The sequence below is a fragment of the Dermacentor silvarum genome, chromosome 1, assembly GCF_013339745.2.
Source record: "Dermacentor silvarum isolate Dsil-2018 chromosome 1, BIME_Dsil_1.4, whole genome shotgun sequence".
Taxonomy (NCBI): domain Eukaryota; kingdom Metazoa; phylum Arthropoda; class Arachnida; order Ixodida; family Ixodidae; genus Dermacentor; species Dermacentor silvarum.
The window spans coordinates 184,152,250-184,163,617 of record NC_051154.1 but is presented as its reverse complement, the minus strand read 5'-3'; the positions used below and the strand labels follow the sequence as shown (position 1 = coordinate 184,163,617).

Genomic DNA, 11,368 nt, shown 5'->3' with positions numbered 1-11,368 from the left:
GATGCATTCACACTTAAAAATGGTACGGGTTTTTTGGACAGATTTTTGTGAACAGATTTTTGTGAAAATGTTCTTTATATAGGCTGAATTCTAAATGGAAAAATATTTAATCCTTAGGAACAAACAAATCATGTACTTATATGGCTGCTAACATGTTTTAGATCAATTTGCTCCGTATTTTTTTTTTTTCGGCCTGTCGCGGCAGTCTGTGCATGCTTAGCCAGGAACTGCTGATACACTCTGTGTGTATTGGTAATTTTTCTTGCTTGTTGCCTTAGCAGCTGAGGTGCACTCTTGAATGACAGTGAGCTGTGCAGTTGTGATGTCCAGTTCATTCAACTTCTCTTCCAGGGATTTGTTCGAGATAGAAACAAACTTGTCCTGCGTTGTCTTCAGTACCTGCTGCAGCTCTTTAACTCTCTTTTTCAGGCGATCCTTGGATCTTTTTAGTGCATATTGTGCTCGTCGGAAAACTCATTTTTTGAAAGGTAGAAAGTCGGAAGTTCGTGCGAGCGCCTTTCCCTTGCCTCCTGAGCAGTGCTCTCTTCTGGTGAATCCGCAGAGTATGACAAGCCAGCACACCTCTGGCATGCACCGTTGGCAGAAAGAACCCATACACACTTCTTGTGCCTCCACCATCCACAAACATCAATAAATGCGCATTCTAGTTGGGCATGAGGATACTAATTTGTCGTTGGTCCACCACCGCAAAGGTGGAGCCTCTCAAGGTTCCCAAGTAGAATTGTGATGTCTTCGATGGTTGATACCTCCCGGCTCACTCCCAGGACAACATTCACTTTCATGTCTTGGTCAAACTGAACAAGTTTCTATGTCACTATGTGGCTTGTGTCAGTGATGCACTGCGGTTCTCAAACGCGACGCAATTCAAAGAACACAGCATTACGAAGTTCGTCAACGTGCAGTTTGTGAAAGCTCCAAGTTGTGGACAGAAGCACAACACAGGCTGGGCTCTCAAACAGTTCATCAAAAGTTGATACCGCTGCCAAGGGTGCGGACGCGGAATCATGCGAGAGCATGTCCGAAGCACTTGCGTCACCCTCAATCTCATCCACAACATCGCTTTGCAAAACCGGGTCACTGGGTTCCTGGCTTAGCTTGCGGTGCTTCTTGAAAGGTGTGGTGTTGTCTTGCCTCTCAGCTGGCGGCCTCTTTCGTTGTTTTTTCTCTTTCGGCAGATAGCTTGGGCAGTCTGGAAATATAGTGGGCACTGCATCTTTGGACAGAGACGCTTTCCAGGGCATGCGAAGCTAAACATTACTGTTGTAGACAGCCTCCCAGGTTTTGCTCACCAAATGTGGCTCGAAGTGTCGTTCACATAAATGGTCGGTGGATTGCAGTATACGATCCTTTCGCGGTATGGCATTCCTCCACACCCGAAGGCGCTCTTTTTCTCGGCGCAGAGAACAAAAGTTTCTCAGTACACGACTTATACCCTGTCGTGCAATGTGGGGCGAAACACTTTTTCCCCATCGCTTCTATGGTTGCACACACCTCATATAAGTTGATAGTGTCAAGGAAAATTGTTAAGGATTGCGAATAGGTTCACAAAACAGACATTCTGATATCAAACATGGCCTTGCGGCAGAGCAAACTGAAGTGGTGCCTAGCAGATTTACACATTGTCCGCAAGGCCCCATGGCCGCGATACCCCTAGCGCTCTCTGGTAGAAAGTAGGCAAACGTGAACAACTTTTCCATGCGGCTGCTCCGCTGTGCCTTCGGGCTGACCTGTGACCTCTCCTTCCTATACCGTGGCACGGAGTGAGAAATTTTGGTGACCGAACTTGCGTAGCTTCCACAGCGTTGCACCTCATGTATGAAACGGAGTATAGGACACACGGCTTTAAAGCACTGGTGCACAACTCGAAACCATCTAGGGCCCAAATCAACTTCTCTAGGTGCCGCACGAGCTGCATTTTTGCAGGAAACATTGCATCTTCTGCTCGCAGAAAGAAAGTCTGATGTTATTCATTGCTGTCCTCAGCATTTCCAGTAGTGTCATGTCAGACCTTGAAGACTGAAGGTGGGTCATGTTCAGTGTCGTCGAACAAAATTTCTACTCCCAGCCAGACGTAGGCTCTTCTGAAGAGATGTGTTTTTAATAAGGCTATGATAAAACCGGCAGAGGGGATTTTCCTCCCTCTGCACACCTTGTAGCTCCGGTGGACACTTGAGGTCTGTGGAGCTTTATGGCTGCACTGTATTGTCGCCGTCTTTTGGCGTCACAGAAGGTTATGAAACAGGTAGTCTCTCTGTTTCTTAACTTCATATGACATAAAATGCTGTTGGAATCCTGTTAAAAGACATGTTCTAAAGGTTTCTTCACATGCACGAACTGATACTTGAATTAAAAAACATCTGATTATTGAAAAAGTTGGCATTCCCATTTCACTTTTTAATGATGATATGGATAGAAAGCGTAGTGGCTTCTACCATTAGAATGGAAATAAGTGGCTCTGTCTGCATCCTAATACTAATATGAGTCAGGCTAACATCGTGTCAAGAAACCACTCTGCCAAGCCTTGGTCACTTCATTACGAGCTCCTTAAAATGCGTTTACTATTTGTACCAGCCTGGCAGAAAGCCTCGAATAACGATGTCGGCGCCAATGTTACCCGGTCCAAATAATCGTGACTGACGCTTACTCCCAATGCCTCCTAATCTGAGAAAAAGGCTGAAAAGTATGGCGAATACACCAAACAAAAGCATCTGTTCACGGGTGCTACCGTCCATGAAATTGAAACATTGGGAAAACGGATGTTCAATTCAGCTATGTATGCTGCGGCAGTAATGCAGTTTTGGCACTGGTAACTTAAACAATATGTTCGGTGGTCGTGTGTCATCTGTAACCAACAATGAGATAGTGTGTACCACGTCTTTTTTTTTTGTTTTAATTTGCCTGATGCCACCATGTAGTGTGTCTTTTTTTTATTGTATTGCCATACTCCGATTCCTGTGCCAGTACACCACAGAAGTCTATATGCTGTGCACCCCTACACTAAAGTGAACTTAAATTTTGGATGTGTGTTAGATTCTTTCATCATAGAGGTCACTAATGCACAATTCTGCCAGGGTCCACAACTCTTTATTTATAAAATGCAGAAAGAAAGAGGATGGTTCTCAACTCCATCACCACTAGTGTGAGCTGCTGCAAGCTACAAATTGATAACACGCATGTGGTTGTTTGATAATTCACATTTTTGTCAACCATGCTGAATGTCGGTGGAATCATGCTTCATTCTATTTTCATAGAAAGTGTACTTATGCTATATTTGTGTCTGCAAGGCTTCAAAAACAAAAAGAATAAAGAAGTTATGGTGCCCGTGCTCTCAAGTGACATGTTCATGGCGGCCACATTTCGATGGGGGCGAAATGCAAAAACACCTGTGTACTTAAATTTAGGTGCACGTTAAAGAACCCCAGGTGGTTCACATTATTACGTAGTCCCCCACTATGGCGTGCCTCTTAATCAGATTGTGGTTTTCGCACGTAAAACCCCATAATTTAATTTTTCAATGGGTCCATGTAAAATGTGCCCTGGGCTTCTTTCAAGTCTCGTACCATACTGTCCGACTCTAGGTTGCACCTTGTCTGCACCCTCATGTGGAGTAATGCATTTGTATGCAGTAGAGTGAAATAGTTTGTGAGCTGGCATCTTCATTTGAATGCAGAAATATGTTTTTTCTTTTTTCATTTATTTACCCTAAGGGCCCAGAATCAGGCATAACATAGGGGGGAGTAACAACAAGAAACTTCAAAAGGGGGTATAAGCATGAAGAACAAAACACAATCACATAAATGTTCTCAGCATTAAGGAGATACAGTGCATTTAGTAGTAGCATAAAGTAATGATTATATAATGCAATAACACAAGGTCGAGCTACTACACTATTAGAATAATACAACAAATACATGACAGTATTCAAAGGTAGTAAGGTGCGCAAGACACTTTGCTTATAACAACGGCCTTCTGTGTGCAATCGGGTGAGACTTTGCTCAAGAAAATAGCCATGTGGCCGAGTGCTTTGCAGGCAGGCATCTTCTCGTACTCCTATTTTGAGTGGAAATACCTAACATAATGCAGGAAAGTTGAATGCATTGTGCAACTCTGGTAGAACTATTACCGGAACTTCACTGAAGACTGGCTTTCATTAATAAAAATTGGAACAAATTGACATTTATTTCTGGCCATGGAGAGCACTATTGCCAAAAAATTATTTAATTTATACCTTAATTATTGAAATAATTAGTAATCGATTTGCTAAACTATCCGCCGCTAAATCTTTACTCTGGCATATCAATAACGCAAAAATGGACTTTGCAATAAATTTCCCACACTTCAGTCAGCATATACAGTTGAAACTCAATTTAACGAAGTGATGACCACGCTCGAATCATTTCGTTAAATCAGGAAGTTCGTAAAATCGAGAAAGGGATTTTTTGGTCCTTTGAAATTTAAAATTGTAACATAATGACACCCTAAAGCTACCGCGGCATTGTATTTGCCGCTAACCCATGCCTGTGTGTGTGAAGTCTGCCAGGGCTTTTCATGCCATGTTCGGCGGCCGCGTGACATTTCTTGCATCCACTTGTGACAGCATGACTTATGTCCACATTTTCTTCGTAAATTTGGCGAGTATGATGAATTGATTTATCTTTTTTTTTCGAGGGGGGAGGGGGGGGGGGGGGCTAGGCTGAATGGGTAAAACCTAAGTATGAATACCACCAAAGGAATGCTGGCCGCAGACAAGCTAAGCTGTTGCCGATGTGGGGAAGTCGCCAGCCCGGTGGTCAGCAAATGAGCTGGCCATTTACAAGAGCCAAGCCCGGCCCGACCCAGATCGGGTCGTTTACTTTTTAACAGACCATGGGCGTTGGCCCAATCCACCGCCGAGCTTTTTCTCTTTTTTTTTCTTTTGCTTGGGTCATGCTAACCTCTCTTATGAGTGTACGATGCTGATACGCTACTGCCAACGACTGCTCAACTAATTGGCTGGTCGCTCATAAGTGAAAGATAATGGGGTGGTTCGTTAAAGCAAAAGAAACATGAAAAGCGCTCCTGATGTGTTTGTCCGGATGCACTGCACCAACAGCTGTGGCAGTAAAATAAAATGGCCCCACCCTGTTAAAGAGCGCGCAAAAAATAACTTTTTTTCATTTAACCTCATCACTTACAAAAAAAAAATGCTAAGTTGTTTATGTGCTGCCAAGCTTGTTTCTGTTTATGCATATTGACTAAGCAAGCTGTTCACAAGCTGTAGGCAAAATCAGCCGGAAAATGCTTCAGTTAGTGAAACGCGCTTTCCCTCGACGACGACGCCTCGGCTGCTCGGTCGCCTGCGTTTAGTGAAGTGTATTTTGCAGCAAATCAAGAGCGGCACGCTCCCGCACCGTAGCAGACGACGCAAAGCACCTCCCCTAGGCCCCTGTGCACCTTCGCTGCTTCACTTCGATGCGCGCCCGCGCCGTACGGACTGGCGCTCCGCAGAGCGCGGCCACGCTGAGCCGCGTTCACCCTAAGAGTGGACGACCCTGTACCTGTCGTATTCAATACCATAAAGGTTTCTTAATGTTCTCATCACTTCAAAGCTTTTCTTTGTTTCTTTTTTTAAAGGAAACTGCATCCTAGGCTTCGAGAATCCAGTCACAAACATTCATAACACAGTCGTATATATATGCAATTGTTTTCTGGTGAACGGCAGTTGCCATCCAGTTGAAGTTTGCACAGCGTAATTGAACTTGAAAGGTCAGTTCACTGACACATGAAGTGGCTAAAGCATTTCAGTCCAGACCTGCCAACCTTAGAAATTTAATACTATTGTTGAAGCCAAGAAATGCTAAAGTTTGGCAAAAAATACTGAACATTTTCATTGCTGTAGGTGCTGACTGTTTATTAACGATTTGTTGACTTGTCGGGATGCTGTGAACAGGCACTGTACTATATAGTTGCAGCAAGAAGGATCTGTGCCACAGACAAGAAATGTTTATGAAGTTGATTCATGAAATATTCACGTAACGATGGCCGAAATTTCAGTTGCCACTATACATTGGTTCTATAAGTTGGTGATGCTGCTGTGCAGGTACGTTTGTATAATCGACAGGTCCAAAAAGTCGGGCTATGAAAAATTTGACAGTGACTGTACTTGCATTCTTTTGGAGTAAGTTTTGCCCAAATATAGGTGCCAACAAAAATTGTAAAATTATTGGTGCAAATATGAAAATATGTAAACAAGATCCAAAATCGTAAACGTTGGCAGGTATGCTAGTCATATGTGGGAGGTATCACAGCCAAGTGCGTTTGATACATGTAACGTTGCTCTCATGTACTAGAACATCATTGGTGCGTGGCTTAAATATCGGTAATAAATTTTTTTTCTGTCACTTTTGTGCCTTAAGCATTAGGGGAGCAGTTGTAAAGTAGGTAAATATATTTCAGCATTACTCAGTGACAACTTTCTCACAATGTTACCAACTTCGTACAGGTTGACTTGTAATAGAAGCTGACAAAGCACTAACTCCTGCACAATATCTTTATTTGTTGGCCACCCTTCTTTAAAGCTTTCCAGAATATCTTTTTATCCATGCGCTATCGCATGGCAAATAATGCCACACAAGGTATCTCATGAACATCATCTTGGTTCTTTTTTGCATATGTGACGTAGAAAAGATGAAGCATGAGATACATTTTGTTTGCTGCTCTTCTCACACACAGAATGTAGATGGATGCAAATGTGATAGTGTTTTTTCTGCAAGAGGAACATTATTTGTTAGAGCAGGAGAAATCACACAGCATGTTTTCAATAGGAAATTTTATTGCTCAGCACTTCAGAACAGACAAATGGATGCGCTGACATCAGTTGTGCATGAAAATTAGTGCAGTGCATCTTTCAGTACTGCAGCAGGTTGAAGCTCTTCATTCAAGGATTGCAGCCGGAAATCGTCACAGTAAAGAAGACCAACCCAACCGGCTCATAAGAATGAGGGCGTCAATGCCATTTGCCAATTTTTTCTTGGCATTCAACTTTACAGTGCTACCAGTGTGGTATTATAGCACAAATGTTTGGCTGTTACTATGCATGCATTTTATAAATTTTCTTCATAGAATTGGACATTTCGAGAGATGAATGCTGTGCAGCTGGCAATATTTTGAAATCATGAAATACAAAAGCAACTTACTATGCTTCTAAACAAAGGCAGTGTCCCCCACATGAGTGTGAACGAATGAAACATACTAGAACAGTCAAAATGTGTAAGGTAATACACTGCAATTGAGGAACATGAAATAGCAGCTAGATATGATTTGAACTTCATTGTCCAGCACATTGCTTTCTTTCAAGTAAGTCTTCGTTTCTCTGCTTGTATTAATATTATCCTGTTCGTGTTTCATTCGTTCATGACAGCACCTGTATAATGTTATTGCCACTAGTGTCCCTTGAAAGCAAGAACCAGGCAACTACATTAGACCTAGGAGGCTATCCAGAATCGCGCACACTTTCACCATGATGCTCATATGCTTAGACATGCGCTGTGCTTTAGAACTGACTAGCAGATTTTAAGGAACGTCTCTAAACTGCTGCTCTAATGCACTTATACCTTGTAATTCCTTTGCACATTGAAATGACAAAGCCTGTCAGCTATTTATTGCACATGAACGACACAACAAAAAAATAGGCTGATCGACACACCAAAATTTAGCAACATCATTATCTGACATGTTTCCTCTCTTACCTTGTCAAGCACTGCTTTGGTCTTCTCAAGCTAGTCCTAAAGCTAAATGCCAAATTTGTCAAATACAACAATCCTCATCTGTGTTAAACAGCCAGACTAAACAGGATGCCTGTTTAAGCCCTTCGGGTGCTGTGTGCACAATTCTGCACATCAAGATAGCGCATCGAAAGCAAAGGCACAGATTAAACTAATGACATTTAAAACCATTCACATACAACTTGAAACACTTCTGATTGGACCTGTGCTTCAAATTTGAATCGTATTTTTAAAGTGTTTTACTAAAACTAGGTGTGCAAAGTAGATGGCTGCATCTTTGCTCTTGATGTTGCTATGTCACCATGTAGCGGGTTCACTTGTTTTGTCGTTATTGAATGTTCTACATGAAGCAGAATTTTTAAAGTCGCTGGATAGGTGCTTTGCAAGTATGCTAGACATGAATTAGTTGATCTCATATTTTGCATTACTATAGAGAGTTATCGCATGGAGTCCACATTCTGTAGACTTGACAAAAGTCACTGAAGAATTTTAAATTCTTAATTTGTTCTGCAGCTGTACGCTTTTCACGATTCTGAAGATGTGAAGTGTGGTGAAACTAAATTTTTTCTGTGGCCAGAATTAAATGGCATCTGAAGCGGTTAAAATGCTTGACAGAAACAATACAAAGTAAGCTCTACATAGTATAAGTGCATGGTATATAAAACTGCTAGGCAAGCTGGGATGAAAATGTCTTTAAAAGGTTGCTTCATGTCAAAGCAGTTATAGATGTAGTTAACTGAAAGCTCAATAGAACACTGTCCAGCCAGGTAAAAAAAAAAAAAATGACTGATTAAAAAACAGCTTGCAATAGGATCTGTACAGATCCCTGTACATAAATTGAATGTGCCAAACAAACTGCAGGAAGCGTCCTGTGTTTCCTGCACACTGTCGGCAGTAAGCAGTCATACTTTTGAGAACAAAATGGGACAGCTTAAAATAATGTTGAATGCTTGTGTAATGTTGCCACATTGCAGAGAATTCAGGCTCATACACCCAACTATCTATCCGCTCTGTGCACAACTATGGGCTTTAAACCTGACGTCAATGGAATCTTCTGTTTGACAGTATGCTTATCCCTTTACCGTGGACCTGAAGTTAAGCATTTACCTAGAATTTCTAACTGCAATACCTTCACAATTGCACCCCCTTCCCCTATTGATGATGCTCGTTGCCCTCCGAGGTGCCATTGATTATATTAACAACCAACCGGCTAATCGGTGGGTAATATTATGTGATTCAAAGGCGGCCCTACAATGTCTTTTGTCAGCTCTCCGTCGCGGGTCCTGCGAACAACTCGTCTCGGAGATACGAGAAATGCACCACCATACGATCGCAAATGGACACGACGTCGTGTTTCAGTGGCTGCCGAGTCATTGCGGTATCACCGGCAACGACATCGCCGACGAAGCTGCTAGGAAAGCACACGAAGGAGCAAATATTGTTTCTGTACCTTTATCGAGGACTGACGCAGCCCAACACCTAAGCAAGCTGGCGCAAACTATGACATTGGAGATGTGGCATACAACTGAATTCGCCCAACATTGGTTGCATTCTCTCGACCCATCTATGCAGCTGCGGCTGTTGCCTGGACTTCCTCGAAATGAGGAAACAATGCTGTGCCGCTTACGCTTGGGTGTTGCATTCACCAATGCTTACACGTGTTTGATTGGAATGGCTGATAGCGCCGAGTGTAATGCCTGCGGTGTCGATGAGACTATAGAACACCTACTATGCTACTGTCCATCTTTTCAAAACGAAAGACATGACCTCTGCAACGTTCTCAATAGGCTAGATAGAAGACCGTTCACTTTGAGCAAGATCTTGGGACCATGGCCTCGAATATCACAGCTGCAAAAGGCCACAAAAGCGCTGCTGCGATTTTTAAAAACTACAGGACTGAGTGACCGTCTATGACCCGGACTGATTGATAATCAGTGATAGAACAGATCTGTTGCTACGTCGGCGATATCAACAGTGGACTTTCTATTCTTCTCTTAATCTCTCTCTCCCCTTTTTCCTTCCCCCAGTGTAGGGTAGCCAACCGGGCTCAGTCCTGGTTAACCTCCCTGCCTTTCATTAAATAATTTTCTCTCTCTCTCTCGTTATATCACTGAAAACCCTACCTCCAACAAATGTTGATACCAAAACACCTTAACCATGATATTAAACACCGCCTTTTTCTAAGATGTTTATGAATTGGCACTGTATTTCCAGCACAGCATCAGTACATTTATTTCATGCAGTATGGTGCCCATGTTGCAATCGCGTTTGACATACAAAGTGGTCACTGCTGGGAATGATAACTACCAGGAACACAATTCAGCCATGATTGCAGCACACAAATGTCTGATGCAGTTCATGTTTAGCAGCACTCTGTTGAATCGGATCTCATTTTGGGTGTAAGCATTTCAAGCTCAACATACCAGTCAGCCCTGTCTACTGTCAAGTAGTAGATGGGCAAAAGTCCCCTCTTATGATTGTAAAAAATTGACAGTCACTTTAGCATACGCCAAAGAGGATGAAGACGAAAACCTGCGGCACTCACGAGACATTCATTAAATTACTTGACATTCTAATTCGAATGCGTTGTTACTTCTTATTGTTTTCTCCAACCAAAGGTCGTGGGGTTCGAGTGCCTTAACTAACGCTACCTTAATTAACTGTGGCTTAATTAAGTTCACCCTAATTAACACCAATGGTCGTGGGTTTAAATGCCCTAAGTAACTCTATATTCATTTACTGTGCCTTAATTAACTTCGATTAACACCAAAGGTCGGGGGTTCAACTCTCACCGAAGGTCGTGGGTTGGAGTGCCTGAATTTACTCTATCTTAATTAACTTAGCGTTTTTTTTTTTGCATGATGAGCGGCATAGAGCCAGCTGTGGAAGACGCGACGAACGCGCGAGCAGTAGCACGATCGCGTCTCTGTGACCACGTGACTTTTTTTACCTTTCGTGTAGTCGATACGTTTTCGCTCAAGGAGTTTCATTTGAAGGTCGACTGAATGATGAGACATATAAGGCTTTCGCCTTAATAATAATACCATAGTAAACCATAAACACATTGCAGTTTATAATAGACAAGATTAGTCATTTTCAAGGAGCTGCAACGAAAGCTTTTAAATTATAAATGACTAGCGAAAAAATGTAGTTGTACCCCTAAGGTTGTATCCCATGTTGAAACACGTTAGTAGAGCTTCTGTGGGCCACTGAGAAAATGTCCAACTTCCAAGTGTCTCAGCATTTCATGTTTAAATACTCGAGTTAAAGCACAAGAACTGAAATGATTTTGGTAACCTTACCTGCTGTCATTTGAGAAGTCCTTCCCAAATAAAACATAATTTTTATGCATCGTGATCAATTGTCTTCCTGTCTATCTCTGTCTTGTTCTGCTTTTATGAATAGTAGTTTATAACACCTCCTACATGGTATATTTAGTATTAGTCGAATCCCATTAAATCAACCCTTCTGGGACCACAAGATCTGGTCGAATTATCTGAAAGGTCGGATTAACAAATAGCGGCAAAATGAATGAGTTTAAATCTACTTGAACACAGTGTGTCAAGGTGTTTATTGACAGGATT

General features: G+C 42.2%; 1 pseudogene; it reads right to left on the bottom strand.

Moving 5' to 3' along the window:
* Positions 1-331: 331 nt before the first annotated feature.
* On the bottom strand, positions 332-3,397 carry LOC125940090 (uncharacterized; annotated as a pseudogene).
* Positions 3,398-11,368: the final 7,971 nt, after the last annotated feature.